The sequence below is a fragment of the Salvia miltiorrhiza genome, chromosome 1 (genome assembly GCF_028751815.1).
Source record: "Salvia miltiorrhiza cultivar Shanhuang (shh) chromosome 1, IMPLAD_Smil_shh, whole genome shotgun sequence".
Lineage (NCBI taxonomy): Eukaryota > Viridiplantae > Streptophyta > Magnoliopsida > Lamiales > Lamiaceae > Salvia > Salvia miltiorrhiza.
Genome location: NC_080387.1, coordinates 25,791,681 through 25,810,483, shown reverse-complemented (window position 1 = coordinate 25,810,483; position 18,803 = coordinate 25,791,681). Strand labels below are relative to the sequence as shown.

Here is an 18,803-nt window from a genome sequence, read left to right as displayed (position 1 = left end):
GTTCGTGCTAGGAGTGAGAAATCCAGCACGAGTGAAGTGTTGGTACTGAAGATTGGATCTTCAGTTGATTCGGTAGTGTGCACCAGGCTAAGCACACAGTTTCGGTTTGCAGTGCACCCGGCTAAGCACTTGCAGAGTAAAGTTGTTGGTCTGATCAACAGACCGTGGATGTAGGAAGTGTTTTCCGAACCACGTAAAAATCTCTGTGTTATTTACAACTTTCAGTTTTACATTCTTATTTGTGCTCTTTCAATTGATAAACTGAATACTGATTAAATGCAAAGAGAAATCTAAGACTAACAACGTGCTCAACAAAGGCTATTTCGAAACAAAGTTATTTCCGTTGCGTATGTTATCAGTCTGACTGATCTATCCTCTGATAGTCAGGAAGACTTGTAACATCTCTGTTTTAGCAAACTCGACTGAAGCCTTAACGTGCATCAGTTAAGTTCCAATGACTTAACTGATAACTCATTACTGAAGAGTATTTCAGTATCAGCCGTCAACCCTATTTGGTCAAAATTTCTTTCAGTTAACAGGCGTCTAAGTTTGCGTGTAAAGTTTCGTTTTGATATCTATCTTGAGATCCCACTGATTTAGAGAAAAATAGCCTATAGGTGTATTCCCCCCCCCCATACACCTATTCGAGACCCTCCGGACCTAACACTATGAAATTAAAAAATATATTATTATTGTAAGTATGAAATTGATTTGGATATCAATATTACTATTATTTGAAGTAAAATATTCCAGCTTATTATTCTCTTATTAAAGTTTCTTTTCTTAATTAGCATAAAATGAGAAATTATGTATGAAAAATTAAACAAAATAATATTATGCATGCAGACATTTTTTGACACTTTTATTCTTTCTTCATTTTGGTTTATATTCAAATTTAATAGTAGTAATTTGTTTTAAGGAAACAAATTTAATAAATGCTTGATAGACTAAACGTATATAACACTGGGAGTTGATGATAATCATCTTTTAATACGTGTGATAATTATTATGAAATAACGGTCCAATGAAAAATTAATGTATATATTAATATCATATATTTTAAGTCACAAGACAATTTTATATATTAAACAGAAAAATTGAAACTATGAAATTAAAAAATATATTATTATTGTAAGTATGATAATATTTATTTTGATATAAATATTACTATTATTTGAAGTAAAAATATTCCAGCTTATTCTCTTATTCAAGTTTCTTTTCTTAGCATAAAATGAGAAATTCTGTGTGAAAAATTAAACAAAATAATATTATGCATGCAAACATTTTTTGATACTTTTATTCTTTCTTCATTTTAGTTCGTATTCAAATTTAATAGTAATTTGTTTTAAGGAAGCAAATTTAAAAAATGCTTGATAGACTAAACATATATAACATTGGGAGTTGATGAAAATAATAACACGCGTGATAATTATTATGAAATAACGGTCCAATGAAAATTACAATATTAATGAATCATTCATTCTTTATTAAAAAAAATGAAGCATTCATTCTCTAAACGGTCTAAACGGTCCAATAACCAAGCGTCACTTTTCATAAGTTTGCATATAATATTATATATTCAATAGCAATTAAATTTTGTTACACGCAAAATAGTGCTTCGGACTTTGTATTTCAATTTTTTATCACTTCATATTAGTTTTAATAATACTATATCTGTAGACTATAGTAGTAGATTATTTTTATAGGTTAACATATTAATATACGGTACTTTTCTTTTGTAACATATATTTGCAAATTGATGAGCTAACTATTTGTTGTTCCTTTAATTTGTAAAATGGAATAATTTGACAAAATTTAAACACCACAGTAATAATATTACGACAAATTTCATAATTAAAAGATCAATACCAATTCATACAATTTAACGAGTGTAAATCCACAACAACTCAAAGACCACTAGCTTGAGAATTTTGTCGACCTCGACCCCAATTAGTCGAACCTCTACCTCTCGACTTTGTGCCATGAAATGTGTTCTTTTCAGCTAGACTCTCGAATCGAAGTTCTCTTGGCCTTCCTATGCGACGCTTCATCTCTGGATTCGAAATAGTATTGTCTTCGTTTTCAATTTCTACGCACTGATATGAGTCCAACTCTTAAGCTCACTTGTTATTTCCCTAATCTTTTGTTTGACAAAATTGATATTATCAATGGAATCAATGGCCAAGTCGTTGCAAATATGAAATTCATTTTCCATCTCATGATATCTTCGATACTCCTCAGTCATCATTGGGTACCCACCTGCAAAAGCAACATTGAAATGTGGCATGTACATGTCCTTCTGCCATCTTCGTAGTACATATCTTTCATTAACCACATCAATCTTTTTGTGGCCTAAAACCTTCATTATTTGGCAACATAAAATGCCCTTACATTCAAATTTTCTACAATTGCATTGAACATATTCTCCAACGGGCCGATACTCAACTACAAAATTGTATTCTTTATCATACTAATCATTCAAAGTGCCTTGTTCACAAATTTCATACCTCTCGTGTGCACCACCCACAATGGCAAGTTGCTTGAGATTGCAATTCCATAATTTTTTAATTTCATCCTGAACTAACACCATAATGTTGTTGGTGTATACTCTTGCAAATTGGCCTTCCCACTTGAAAGACGAAATACATATAATAGGCCTGCACTTAGACAAATATTGAGCCCTAAGCTATTTTCGAAACTTCTCATTTATTGCAATTTCATATTGCTCCACGAATGTCTTCAAAGTGCTCCTGTATGTAATATAATGATCAAAGAAAGCATGCATTGACTCACTTCTTTGAGTGGAAGACATACCGGCCCAAAAAATATGATTAGAATATACGGGCACCCAACTCTCTCTTTCATCAAACAGTTTCTTCAACCACTTACTATTATGTAAACTGTGCTTGATCTTAAAGGCTTCCCACCTCGATTCAAATTCAGAAATGCTCACACTGTCATATAACATTTTATTGAAATCATATTTTGCTGCTGTAATATCAGAAACTTCTTTGAACTTTTCACTTATCTTTTTCACTATATGCCATATGCAAAAGCGGTGGATGCTTTCAGGCATGATTTCCCTTAAAGCAATTATGATACTTTCATCTTGATAAGTTAAAATTGCCATAGGCTTAACCCCTTTCATTGCCTCAAGCCAATTCTGAAAAATGTAATGACCCGAATTTTTGATGATTAAATTCTCCCGAATTTTTGATGATTAAATTCTTATAATGACTGATTTAAGGATTTATTATGATAATTAGGGTTCGGCATCCATTAATAAAATACAGACTTATATGAATTTGATGATTTATATACGTGATGAGTTATTTTATTTTTGTTTCCAGTAGACGATGCACTCAAAATATATTTTGAGTCCATTAATTTATTAATGAGGATTTAACCTTGAAATGTTAAAAATGAATTTTTATTAATTATTAAAGTTGATCCATGTGGTTAGTTAATTTATTAAATTGACAAGCCCAAATGGATTTTATACTTCAAATAAAAATTAGTCTTATATGTGTCAATGTATTTAAATGAGTTTGGAACCATATAATTAATGTATTAATCTCTTAGATTTTTTTTATGATTAAATTTGAATAAATCCTAAGCATGCTGAATCCTAAGCATGCTGAAGAATTTACTACGCATGCTGAAAAACGTTCTTCAGTCATACAAAGTAGCTGAAGAGAATTTCCATGTTCATACCAAGAATTTCCACCCTCATTCTTCTTTAAAGCCAACCCCACGCCTTCACCATTCTTCACCCAAACCTCACAACTTCACCATTTCTAAATTCCTGCAGCAAGTTCCGACAACAACATACACCAGAATCTTAAGGTTTTTCTCCTTAAGCTTATTTCATTTAACCTGTGCAGAGAACCACCAAAGCCACATACAATTACTGAATATTTCTTTATGTGTTTACAAGATATGCTATATATGAACTGAAATTAGAGAGAGCTTATATTGGAAGAAAAGAAATTCATATTTACATGAATATATGCTTGAGTACACTTTACAATTGAGTAGTTACAGTATGAGAATAATCCTATATATTTTTTTTACTGAAAATGAGGCTTGGACCCCTGTTTTGTGTGTGTGAGTCGAGATCAGAGGGAGGCGGCAGCCGCGGTGGCTCGTCGCCGGCGACGGAGCGGCGGCGGTGAACCTGCCGTGGTCTCCGTTCTGCCAAGAGAGAAAGAGAGGAGGGATTTCAGTTTTTAATTTTTTTAAAAAAAAGGGGAGAACAAGAGGGGAGATCCGGGGGCTTACCTTTGTGAGATGGTGCTCGGCTCCTCACAGCGAATCCGACGACGAACGGCGGCGATGGAGGACGAAGAGACGGCGGCCTGGCTTGGACTCCGGCAGAGAGGGCGCATGCCCTGTTCCGATCTAGAGATCTAGAAACCGAGAGAGAGAATCAGGGCGGGCAGGCGGCGGCCGTGCTCTTCCACGGCCAGTCGATGGCCGTGAACACCCAAGGCGGCGGCGTGCGGCTGGCTTCCGGCGAGACAGAGTGAGAGAGGTAGAGAAAGGAGGCTGAAAGAGAGAGAGAGAAACGCAGGGGAAGAGAGGGCCAGAGGGAAAGAAGGAAGAGATGAGAGAAGGGAAGGGAGGCGCTCGGCGAGGCGGCGCGCCGGAGGCGGCGCCGCACTCGACCAAGCAGAGAGAGAGCAGAGAGAGCCGGGAGAGAGCCGAGAGTTAGAGAGAGAGGCTTGTGTGTGTGTTTGTGTGTCTGCGTTTGATGAAGGGAGGAAGAGAAGGGGATAGGGTTGGCTTGTTGTTGGGCTCCCTCTTGGGCCGATTTTATTAATTGTTGTTGGGCTCCCTCTTGGGCCGATTTTATTAATTGTTGTTGGGCCGAGACTTGGGCCGATTTTATTAAGTGTTTGGGCCTTATTTAATTAATTGATGGGCTTAGATTTAAATGTTTGGGCTCTTGGTTAATAAAATATAATGGACTTAATTTGTCTAATTAATTTGGGCTTATATCTATTTAAATTATTTGAGCTCTTAATTATTAATTTAAATTGAGCTTGATTAATTTAATTATATATTGACGTTTAAATTCATTATTTAAATGGAGTTCTTTATTTCAAGTATTTATAAATGGTTTTTAAAATAAAATATTTTGAGTTAAACTCTTATTTAAATTAATTCTTTTCAAATGACTTATTAATATGGATTATTTGAAAATGATTAAATGATTTTAAATATGAGAAAGCATGATCTATGATGATATAATTTATCTATGTGATATTATAGGATTTGTTTTTAAATGACGGAATTGTCACGACCGGACATAATTAAGGATAATTAAGCCGGGGAAACCGTGACTAATGGAGAGAGATTAGAAGCGGGGTAGAAAGGGGAATAATCAAACAAGAAAGGATCGCAGTATCATTGTTAACAACAGGGATATTTATAATATAACGGAGTTTTAGTCGTATAGACTCAAATAACTAGTAAGTTCGGATAACTCCGACTTATCCAAAATAACATAAAACTTCTGAGTACGCAGCGGAATAAGGTTCTGATTACATGTATGAAGACATGTAACCCTAGAGTTCATTAATACATAATAAGACAAAAGAGTCCCGCTCGTCACTTCATCACCATCGGCAGCTGCTCAACCTGCACATTTAGAAATATATGCAGGGCTGAGTACAAAAGTACTCAGTGGGCACATATGCCTACTATGAAATATAACATGCTTCGTAAAGTTGTAAATTGTCATGCCATCATAAACAGTACAGCAAGGGAGTTTTTCTCTAAAAAGGCCCAAGCTTACTAAATTCATTTGTGATTCTTAAAGTTCGTCTGCAGACTAAGTTCTTTTGTAATCTATCATATCTGGAACTGTGTGCCGGAGAGGTGGCCACCTCTCACGGTCACTTGACCGGCCAACCCGCTAGATGACTCACGGTCACTGGTGTACACTAGCCCTGGCAGGATAGCTATCAACTGCTCAAGACCCGAATTCGATTACATGATTAAAGTCACATCAGATAGATATCATACTGAAATTTAAACATTTTATGGCAAGACAATATTTGAAATAACTTCAATTAATTTAGTCATGAAATAACTTGCTTGAACGTAACATTTAAACTCATTTGATATATATGAAAGTAATGCCCACCTGATAGCAAAGCTTTGCTACAGATTAGTGACTCCTTGACGAGCTCTTATTCTTGCGCTCGACCTTTAATCCGAGAAAATAACGTAAGACTTTAAATCGAGGGAAAATTCTCAATTAAATGAGAATGCGTAATTAAACTATGCATGAATCTCGTATGCATGAACTATTATTCTGAGATAATAATCAGGGAATTTCTATTGTTAATCCAGGCTATCAGATTTAAACAAAAGCTAAGTCTCGTCTCATGAAGCCGGATAATTAACAAAAATTAATCCGTTCTCTTCGGGGTGTTCTAATCCGTCAATTAAATAAACCCCGCTCCTCGTAGTCAATAGAAAATAAATACTTCAACTTATTCGCTTTATAATCTCATAATTAATCGGGCTTAATAAATAAGAACAAGTAATGTTATAAAATAAAAAAAAATAAAATAAAATAAAAAGGCTCAACATAAGGCACATAAGAATCACAATCAAACATCATCAAAACATGCTCTGCTTTTACACTGACTCAACTTCAAAATTTAATCTGTTCTGACTCCGACATCTCCTGGACTCGAGACTCATACCGAAAGAAAGATCTTCGAGTCTAGTTTCATATAAAAAAAAATAGAGTCGAAAACTCCAAGTGGTTTGAGAGATATGACGTTTTTACCACGATCTACCATGTTCGGCAGTTTTGAACAATCGAAAACTTGTATTTTTGAAAAATAGTAAACGTTGTCAAACTGGGCTCAACTTTGGTGGATATCTAAATAACACAATAAGGTTAATACCATAAAAATTTGGAAAGCTAGATCACCCAGGAAGCTACTGAAATAAATGACTCTTTTCTCTGTTCTCTGAAATTCTCAGTAGTAATGTGCAGTTTAGGTTTTACATTTTAAAGAAGTATCATACGAAGTTGGAATGGCTTGAAATTTTACCAGGGTACTCAAGACTCATGTAGGGACTTGCTATAAAATTTTCAAAGCTGTTAGACATCGACAAACCGTCGATCACAGTAGGTCAGTAGGCCTACGAAATTCATATTTATAAGTCCTTAAAAATAATTTATATAAATCAAGAAATAATTGTTTAATCCCAAAAATATTCATTAAAAGTCCATCCTAATTTAAATAAAGAACGGACCTCATTTAAAATAAATAGTCCCAAACTTGTTACGCACATATACTAAATCTTTCACGAAACATCCTTTAAAATAAACTTTGATACATAGAAAATAATTCAACAACTTGAGCTCTTAAGGGGTTGTTTTACAACAGACACCAAATCTACCTCGGATCTCCAAATGAGGCTCCAAAAGACATTCTGGAAACTAGACATTTGAAGGATCATTCTCCAATTTGAATCGAATGAAAAACAATTCAAACGAGCAAGATATGCCCTCTCAAAGATGGGTATTTAACAAGCAAAAATCTATAAATTTCATATTTCCAGATTACAACCAAGTCAGTGGGCTTTCTTTAAAAATTCATATCTCCCTTTACAAAACTCCACTGGGAACCCCAAAGGTCAATCTGGAAACTAGGGAGAGATCATAACACTCTCCAATTGGATTTACTCTAAGAACCTTCATGGTTTAGAAGATATGACTATCTAAAGTTCAGTGCACAAAAAGAGTTCAAGTTTGGCAGATTCAGAACATAAATCGGAAAAACCACTTTAAGCTTCACCAAAAATTCTACAACTGAACAAGTAAGTTCCCAACATGTCAGTGAATATTCAGTAGAAAGATAGGCTTGAGAATCAAATATTTAAGTCGGCCTTTTCCACCTCAAAGTCGTAGGTTTGTAAAATCTACTGGATGGTACATGGAATAAGAACTAGATTTCAAGAATTTATACCGGTTGTTTCCCTTACTCAAAAATGGTGAGGCCGATGTCAAAAGAAAGATACGGGAGTCTAGAGTGACATATTCAAGTTTCAAAGGTTTTCACCAAGTGAAACTTTACTTATGATCTCCCAAAGATTGTTTACCAAAAATGTATTCCAGATGGGCAGTGATGTTTACAAATTCATAAATAAATCATGCGAGCTCTAAATATTCTGAAATTTTACCAAAATATAGAAAATGTATGAAAGATGATACACAATTAATTTGGGAATTTTTTGGAACCGTTTGGATGGCTGGAATCGCCTTGCAAAACACTGCCGGAGCAGTGTGCTTATGGCAGATTCGCTGCCTTACCTCATGCACGGTTTTTCACCCAATAAACTCTAGCTTCGAGTGTTGGGGTACTACTGGACTGGAGCAGCTTGAAATCTTGGCAAAGTAGTTAAGCCAAGTCTTCCTTCTCTTTGTGATTGCTGGTGCGAAATGGAAGGAATGGGTGAAGTGTTGGAGTTGATGGGAAGCAAAGGTAGTGGAGATGGTGGGGAGCATAGGGTAGTGGAGTTGATGGAGTGGGGAACAAAATTAATGGAAAGAAAAAGAGAAGAAAAAGAAAGGAAAAAAAATGTAGAGGAGAATTATTGATGTATTTTCTCTGTCTCGGTGATTCTGTAACTGTAAGATGGATCGTGTGCTCGTATATGCTTGATACTGTTTATTTAAATAAATCTCGTATTTCGACATGTGATTTCTCACTAAAACCGATAAATTATAAAATGAATCTAAATTAAATCCGTAGATTTAATTCGTTCGTTGTTCTGATATCTAAATTAAATCCGCAGATTTAATTAACTTCCTGAGTCGGAAATAATTCACGATCTGAGTAAAAATAAAATCAAATTTCATCTCGCTTAAATAAATAACGTGACTTTGCTAAGTCAGTTATAACTCTGAAATAATATCATTAACTGCTTTAACAATATAAATTCAGGATCATAAGCTGAATTCATATTAGGATAAAAACCGTTTTCATTCACTGATGAACAAAAATAAACACTCATTACTGGATTTAAAATATATAAAAGAGCGGGTCACTACATACTACCCCTCTTAACAAAAATTTCGTCCCGAAATTTGCATATTTCTTCTAAAACAGTTCGGGGTATTTCTCCTTCATTTTGTCTTCAAGCTCCCACGTGGCTTCCTCTTGTCCGTGGTGTCTCCATAAGACTTTCACTGATGTGATTGCCTTATTCCTGAGTTGTTGTACTTTTCGATCTAGAATGACCTCTGGTCTCTCTTCATAGCTCAAGTCTGGGCAAATGATGATCTCTTCTTGGTGGATTATGTGCTTTGGATCGAAAACGTATTTTCTGAGTTGTGATACGTGGAAAACATTGTGAACCAACCTATAGGCTACTGGGCCTATTCTCTCCAAAATCTCATAAGGTCCTACGAATCGGGGCCTAAGTTTTCCCTTGACACCAACCTAGTTATCCCCTTGGTAGGAGATACCTTTAGGAAGACCTTGTCTCCTATTTCAAAACATAACTCAGTTCGACGTGCATCAGCGTAAGATTTCTGTCTATCTTGTGCCTCTTTTATTCGCCCTCTGATCTGGCGGACTATCTCAACCATCTCATTGACCATGTCTGGTCCTAAAACTTTTCTCTCACCCACTTCATCCCAATAAAGCGGTGATCTACATTTTCTTCCATATAATGCCTCATATGGTGCCATATCGATAGTTGCCTGGTAACTGTTATTATAGGCAAATTCAATCAACGGCAGCACTGCTTCCCAACTTCCACCTCTGTCTAACACCACTGTTCTCAACATATCTTCAAGGGTCTGAATTGTCCTTTCAGACTGCCCATCTGTCTGCGGGTGGAAGGCGGTGCTGAAATTTAGCCTCGTGCCTAACTCCTTCTGTAAGCTCATCCAAAATCTAGATGTGAACTTCGAGTCTCTATCTGATGTGATTGACACGGGTACACCGTGTAAGCGTACAATCTCTCGAACATACAACTGAGCTAGCTTGTCTGACCCGTGTGTGATCGGTATTGGTATAAAATGAGCACATTTTGTGAGTCGACCCACTATTACCCAAATGGCAGTGTTTCCTCTCTTTGTTTTGGGCAAACTGGTCACAAAATTCATTGCTATGTGCTCCCACTTCCATTCTGGGATTTCCAATGGTTGTAGCTTTCCATATGGCCTTTGGTGTAGGGCCTTCACTTATTGGCAAGCTAGGCATCTCTCTACAAAGGATGCTATGTCTCTTTTCATGCCTTCCCACCAAAAATGCTTCTTTAGATCTTGATACATCTTAGTACTCCCGGGGTGGGCAGTATAAGGGGTATCATGAGCCTCACTCATGATTTTATCCTTAAGCTCATTATTGTGGGGGATGCATATCCTTCCCTCAAAGAGGATAGCATTATCTGATGCTTCTTGATAATTCTTGACTCCTCATTTCCTTACTGTTTTCCGTAGTTTCTCCATTTTCTCGTCTTTTCTTTGTGCTTCTACAATCATCTTTCTCAAGCTAGGTATTGTTGCAACAACGCTTGCTATCGTCCCTGGTGGTTTAACCACTTCTATGCTCATTTTTCCAAATTCATTGATGAGCTCATTCTTTTGGGTGACGAGGCATCCCAACCTAGATTGAGTTTTACGGCTCAATGCATCAGCTACTACATTGGCCTTACCCGGGTGGTAGTTAATACCGCAGTCATAATCCTTCACTAGTTCGAGCCACCTCCTTTGTCTCATGTTAAGGTCCTTTTGCTCGAAAAAGTACTTCAGGCTTTTGTGGTCTGTGAATATCTCACACCTAACTCCATATAGGTGGTGTCTCCAAATCTTTAGTGCGTGCACCACTGCAGCTAACTCCAGATCATGAGTCGGGTAATTCAGTTCATGTGGCCTAAGCTGTCGTGACGCATATGCTATCACTCTTCCTTCTTGCATCAGCACGCAGCCAAGTCCATTTTTGGACGCGTCTGTGTAGATCACATAATCCTTGTCAGCTGTTGGGACGGTTAACACCGGTGTCGTAGTTAATTTCTCCTTAAGTTCTTGGAAGCTCTTCTCGCACTCCTCTGTTCAAGAGAATTTTATTCCCTTCCTGAGTAGTTGTGTCATTGGCCTTGCAATTTTTGAAAATCCTTCCATAAATCTCCGATAATAACCTGCCAATCCTAAGAAACTTCTTATCTCATTAGGGTTAGTAGGCGATCTCCATTCGCGCACTTCTTGCACTTTTTCAGGGTCCACTTTAATCCCTTCTGATGACATAATATGTCCTAAAAACGTGACTTCGTTGAGCCAAAACTCGCACTTGCTGAATTTGGCATAAAGGCGCTCCGTCCTCAACGTTTCTAGAACAATTCTCAGATGTTCCTCATGGTCTTTCTCATTCTTCGAGTATATCAGGATGTCATCTATGAATACCAAGACAAATTTGTCTAAGTACGGATGGAACACTCGATTCATGAGGTCCATGAACACGGCTGGCGCATTGGTTAGTCCGAATGGCACAACTACAAATTCGTAGTGGCCATACCTAGTTCGAAATGCCGTCTTAGGTACGTCTTCTGGTCGAATCTTCAGCTGGTGAAAACCAGACCGCAAATTAATCTTCGAGAACACGCTTGCTTCCTTGAGCTGGTCGAAGAGGTCATCTATCCTTGGTAAAGGATATTTGTTCTTTAGTGTCACTTTGTTCAGTTCCCTATAGTCTATGCACATTCGCAATGTGCCATCCTTTTTCTTCACGAAAAGTACGGGTGTACCCCAAGGTGATACACTTGGCCTAATGAATCCAAGTTCCAAAAGTTCTTGCAGTTGTATCTTGAGTTCTTCCAACTCTTTAGGAGCCATCCGGTACGGTGCCTTCGAAATGGGAGCTGCCCCGGGCTCCAAATCAATGGTAAACTCAATTGGTCTGTCCGGTGGTGGCCCTGGCAGAATCTCTGGAAATACATCTGAAAAGTCCCGTACAATTGCTACATCTTCTATACTCTTTTCAGTACCCAGTTCTCCGTGCAAGTATACGAGGTAAGCTGAGTATCCCTTCTTCATCATTTTCGTTGCTTGCAGGGCGGAGATGATCATCTTTCTTCTTCCCATACTAATTCCGTGGAAATGTGACGGCTCCCTTCCTGGGGGTCGAAACGATATCCGTCTTTCGTTACAAATGATGCTGGCATAGTTCTCGGCTAGCCAGTCCATTCCTAGGATTATGTCCACATCTCCCATCGGTATAACATACGAGTTGTTCACTACAATCTTGAGTGACCCTATATTCAGTTCTAGGTTCAAGCACACATGATCTACTGTCGTCATCCCTCCTATAGGTGATGATATACTCAACTCATGTTCAGCTCTTTCCATTTTAAATTTTAATGTGTCGACACATGTACTTGAAATGAAAGTATGCGATGCGCCCGTATCAAATAGAACTACAACAGGAGTATTGAGTAGCATGCCCATACCTGCCAAGTTTCCCTGGTTGTTCTCGGGCTGCTTCTGCCTCATAGCATAGGCTCTAGCATGACGAGGCTTTTCATGTTATTTCTGTTGTCACTGCTGTTGTTGGCGGGCCTGTTGCTGATACGGTTGTTGAGGTTGTGGTTGGTACTGTAGCTGTTGGTGCTGCTGTGGCTGTTGATACTGTGGTTGCTGCCTTGGATATGGTTGGGGCAAAGCTTGAATTGCTCGCAGAGGTGGAGCCTAGATAGGTGGGTTTGGTCTTGAACCCGTTCCATGTTGCTTATTCGGGCACCGGTTTGCATAGTGCCCCCTTCTGGTTGCAGATATAACAACTATCACTGCCGGCCTTATAGATTCCCACATGACTTTTGTTACATTTGGGGCAATGTGGGGCCCTCTGTTGGTTATTTCCCATCTGTTTCGGTGCGCCCTGGCTTCCATAGCCCTGTGACTGGAAGACCCGTCCCTGCCATGGCCTATTCTCGTCTTGGTTCGGTTTACTGTTGTCCTATCTCCTTTTTCCTTTAAAATTCTGATTATGATTTTGATCCTGTGGAGGTGCTGGCGCAGGTACAATTGCAAGTCTTTCTCCAGGCATGGCTGCCTCAATGTCTAACGCTCGGCTGAGCGACTCAGTGTAAGACAATCCTCCGTGGCTTGCCAAAGCCATCCTAATCTCGTGCCTCAGACCGGCACAAAACTTTTCAGCCATCTTCTCATCTGTGTCAACTTGTTCCGGCGCATATATAGACATATCGCAGAACATCCTATCGTATTGAGTTACCGACATCTTCCCTTGTTTCAGATTGTAAAATTCAGCCTCCTTTTTCTTGCGGTAGCTCTTGGGTATATACTTGTCATATATACCGGCTTTGAATTGTTCCCAAGTCAGGTTTTCTAACTGCTCTGCTGTCATCGTTTTCATCCTTGCTTCCCACCAGAAATCAGCTGACCCAGTCAACTGAAAGGACATACAAGTCAGACGTTCTTGGTCGGTGCAACGCAGGAAGTTGAAAATGCGTTCAATAGCGCGAACCCAAGTTTCAGCTTCTGCCGGGTCTCCTGTCCCGTTGAAGGTAGGTGGGTTCTGTCGCAAGAATAATTCTTCAATCTATCGTTTTGGCTGAACAGGTGGTTGAACTATTTCGGTTTCTGGTTCTGGCCCTGTTTCTGGGTCTCTTCTTTCATTTCGGGGAATCATGCCCCCTCCTCTTGTTCGTCCTCGTTTTGGTGGCATTCTATTAGGTCAAAACACAAGTTGTTAATGCAACAACACAAGGCATACTATTGTTCTTATCGTTCTATCCAACTTCTCTCGGACGCCTTTGCTTTGTTGGCATTCCGATTAGTCGACATATAGTCACCAATGTAATACACAGATGCATATCATCGATTCTGTAAATTGTTTTCTTGATTCTCAAATCTCGCTCATACTCTTCCTCATGAAAGTATATAAATAACATAGCGGAAGTGACTTGCCGCAAAAGACTGATAGGGTCGCTACATAGACATGGGAAATTAGTATCAATGAGGACTATTTCATCAACAATTGAATATAGATCTGGTGATCTATCCAAGCATTATACACGATGAACTAGCTATCTAGCAAGGTCATCATGAAAGAGCTCAGTTCCGAAATGCCCTATGAACCAGCATTTTCGTACTAATACTTGTCAAAATAACTAAGCCAATGTAGGGGCATACAAAAGCATCGAAATGATCATCGTTTTCGAAGTACACAGATAACGTCCTACTAAATGCACAAGAGAATGTCTGTATGCATTACGTGCTTGACCTTTGGGTTGAAGCATACGTGTTTGACTGATTTAATCTGATGAGTATCTGCTTGTCCTTGGGTCACAGAAAATCTACCAATAGCTAGTATATCGCAATGATTCAAATCACAAATGGCAATTAGGCAAAGTGTTTCAATAATTTGCCAAATAATTGAAAATGAATAACCATAGGGTAGAAATGAATTGACTGAAAGGTCGAAACGAAATGACCTAATAGTCTGAACCCGTTTGGCTTTTCAGATGAAGGTTTAAAATATATAGGTTTAAAGACCCATATATGACGACTACTGAGATTTTGGCCATGTGGACTGGCCAGGTCCGACATAACTACTTCTCTGTCACTCGGAAATACTTTTCCGAACTTGGAAACTCTTATTCCTTGGCTGCAAAAGGTATATTTGGTCTAAAATCACTACTTTCTTCTTAATATCTTGAACATGTCCTTGAGAATATTCTAGAGCTTCTCAAACTTGGAGTCTGCCTCCTAGTTTAATGCAATCCTTAAACATCTTCTATAGGTGAAATAAGGTAGGCTCGACCTTACTCAATAATGTTCCTCTATATGATCTTAATGTAGTACTTCTAGTACTTAGTGTTCCTTCACATAGCGCTTGAAATGCAACCATATAATTTGAAGCACTCTTCCGTGTTATTGCAAAAGACCTTCTGAATCATCACGCATTCAATAAGGAAATAGCTTTTGCTCATCTGAGCACCTTTATAGGGTATGTGTCCCCATGTGTAATTCTAAGTCATGGAATGACCTTAGTCAATGCTTGCATTCTGGCTACTAAAGTGAATGTTTGGTCTAAAATGTTCTAACTGGGGAATGTCTCTGATCGACTAAGGTATGCATACTTAACCTGCTTAGTCTCTCATCATAATCTCAATCTCTTAACTTTAACATCGAACCATTGTCGATATTTCTAGCTCTTGTTAAACTCCAAACCATTTTCAGGAACTCCTCCCGTCTTACGCACTTGTATAGATTTTTCTAGTCAATCATAATGGTTGGTAACTTCTAGTTACCCATGGCACCTATCCTCCTTTCGATTTGTAGCAGGTGATCGTAATCAATAGGGATTCTAAATCATGCTCACGTGTAATATAATAGGTAATTGTAATCATAAAGGTTCTGAATATCTGAAACTGTAAGCTGGCAGTTCTAATCGCGATGCTATAACATCATACACAAAGTGTTATAACTGCATATGAGTCCGACTCTGAAGTTCAAACATAAATCATGAAGGTTCTCTTCATGCCATAACTGGTGATAATCGAGAGTTAGTAATGAGTCTTAGCTCATTATGCGATAGCTAGCTGATTACATAAGTCACACTCGTCGCTACGAGCAATGACTCACGTGATCTATCATCAAATAAGGCAATAGTCGATTCGGTGTTCTGTCACTCGTGAACAACCTGAATGAAGAACAATGCCTGCTTCAGTGATTCGTGCGTGGCACTCCGCTTGCACTGCTTTCATGGGATTCTCTTTTTCTTTCTTAGCTCTTCACCATGGCTATAGTGAAATATAACTGAGTTTCTAGCTTCTATTGTTCTTCTCGTAACAGTGATCATGCATTCTTAACGCATCTAAGTTCATTGAGATATCTAATCAATCAATAAAGCATAAAACTTGAATGTAAGCATCAGTACATTCATATAAAACGTGAACTTCTCAATGTTTTAAAATCATTACCACCTTCTTTCTTGCTGAGCATGACGATGTGATGAAGTGATGAGCTTTGGCTGACTGACTCATATATACTAGTGATCATACTAGAAAAATGGGCTAACTCTAGGGTTCAGAGCAAATGAACTGCTCTGATACCACTATGTCACGACCGGACATAATTAAGGATAATTAAGCCGGGGAAACCGTGACTAATGGAGAGAGATTAGAAGCGGGGTAGAAAGGGGAATAATCAAACAAGAAAGGATCGCAGTATCATTGTTAACAACAGGGATATTTATAATATAACGGAGTTTTAGTCGTATAGACTCAAATAACTAGTAAGTTCGGATAACTCCGACTTATCCAAAATAACATAAAACTTCTGAGTACGCAGCGGAATAAGGTTCTGATTACATGTATGAAGACATGTAACCCTAGAGTTCATTAATACATAATAAGACAAAAGAGTCCCGCTCGTCACTTCATCACCATCGGCAGCTGCTCAACCTGCACATTTAGAAATATATGCAGGGCTGAGTACAAAAGTACTCAGTGGGCACATATGCCTACTATGAAATATAACATGCTTCGTAAAGTTGTAAATTGTCATGCCATCATAAACAGTACAGCAAGGGAGTTTTTCTCTAAAAAGGCCCAAGCTTACTAAATTCATTTGTGATTCTTAAAGTTCGTCTGCAGACTAAGTTCTTTTGTAATCTATCATATCTGGAACTGTGTGCCGGAGAGGTGGCCACCTCTCACGGTCACTTGACCGGCCAACCCGCTAGATGACTCACGGTCACTGGTGTACACTAGCCCTGGCAGGATAGATATCAACTGCTCAAGACCCGAATTCGATTACATGATTAAAGTCACATCAGATAGATATCATACTGAAATTTAAACATTTTATGGCAAGACAATATTTGAAATAACTTCAATTAATTTAGTCATGAAATAACTTGCTTGAACGTAACATTTAAACTCATTTGATATATATGAAAGTAATGCCCACCTGATAGCAAAGCTTTGCTACAGATTAGTGACTCCTTGACGAGCTCTTATTCTTGCGCTCGACCTTTAATCCGAGAAAATAACGTAAGACTTTAAATCGAGGGAAAATTCTCAATTAAATGAGAATGCGTAATTAAACTATGCATGAATCTCGTATGCATGAACTATTATTCTGAGATAATAATCAAGGAATTTCTATTGTTAATCCAGGCTATCAGATTTAAACAAAAGCTAAGTCTCGTCTCATGAAGCCGGATAATTAACAAAAATTAATCCGTTCTCTTCGGGGTGTTCTAATCCGTCAATTAAATAAACCCCGCTCCTCGTAGTCAATAGAAAATAAATACTTCAACTTATTCGCTTTATAATCTCATAATTAATCGGGCTTAATAAATAAGAACAAGTAATGTTATAAAATAAATAAAAATAAAATAAAATAAAAAGGCTCAACATAAGGCACATAAGAATCACAATCAAACATCATCAAAACATGCTCTGCTTTTACACTGACTCAACTTCAAAATTTAATCTGTTCTGACTCCGACATCTCCTGGACTCGAGACTCATACCGAAAGAAAGATCTTCGAGTCTAGTTTCATATAAAAAAAAAATAGAGTCGAAAACTCCAAGTGGTTTGAGAGATATGACGTTTTTACCACGATCTACCATGTTCGGCAGTTTTGAACAATCGAAAACTTGTATTTTTGAAAAATAGTAAACGTTGTCAAACTGGGCTCAACTTTGGTGGATATCTAAATAACACAATAAGGTTAATACCATAAAAATTTGGAAAGCTAGATCACCCAGGAAGCTACTGAAATAAATGACTCTTTTCTCTGTTCTCTGAAATTCTCAGTAGTAATGTGCAGTTTAGGTTTTACATTTTAAAGAAGTATCATACGAAGTTGGAATGGCTTGAAATTTTACCAGGGTACTCAAGACTCATGTAGGGACTTGCTATAAAATTTTCAAAGCTGTTAGACATCGACAAACCGTCGATCACAGTAGGTCAGTAGGCCTACGAAATTCATATTTATAAGTCCTTAAAAATAATTTATATAAATCAAGAAATAATTGTTTAATCCCAAAAATATTCATTAAAAGTCCATCCTAATTTAAATAAAGAACGGACCTCATTTAAAATAAATAGTCCCAAACTTGTTACGCACATATACTAAATCTTTCACGAAACATCCTTTAAAATAAACTTTGATACATAGAAAATAATTCAACAACTTGAGCTCTTAAGGGGTTGTTTTACAACAGACACCAAATCTACCTCGGATCTCCAAATGAGGCTCCAAAAGACATTCTGGAAACTAGACATTTGAAGGATCATTCTCCAATTTGAATCGAATGAAAAACAATTCAAACGAGCAAGATATGCCCTCTCAAAGATGGGTATTTAACAAGCAAAAATCTATAAATTTCATATTTCCAGATTACAACCAAGTCAGTGGGCTTTCTTTAAAAATTCATATCTCCCTTTACAAAACTCCACTGGGAACCCCAAAGGTCAATCTGGAAACTAGGGAGAGATCATAACACTCTCCAATTGGATTTACTCTAAGAACCTGCATGGTTTAGAAGATATGACTATCTAAAGTTCAGTGCACAAAAAGAGTTCAAGTTTGGCAGATTCAGAACATAAATCGGAAAAAACCACTTTAAGCTTCACCAAAAATTCTACAACTGAACAAGTAAGTTCCCAACATGTCAGTGAATATTCAGTAGAAAGATAGGCTTGAGAATCAAATATTTAAGTCGGCCTTTTCCACCTCAAAGTCGTAGGTTTGTAAAATCTACTGGATGGTACATGGAATAAGAACTAGATT

At 37.7% G+C, this 18,803-nt stretch overlaps 1 long non-coding RNA gene across 1 annotated transcript; it reads right to left on the bottom strand.

Annotated features, from left to right (window-relative positions):
- Window positions 1–5,408: 5,408 nt before the first annotated feature.
- LOC131016802 (uncharacterized) lies at window positions 5,409–17,149 on the bottom strand. Its single transcript, XR_009099220.1, has 2 exons — window positions 16,525–17,149; window positions 5,409–6,151 (listed from the first exon to the last, which is right to left on the bottom strand). It is a non-coding gene; the product is annotated as an uncharacterized LOC131016802 (long non-coding RNA).
- Window positions 17,150–18,803: the final 1,654 nt, after the last annotated feature.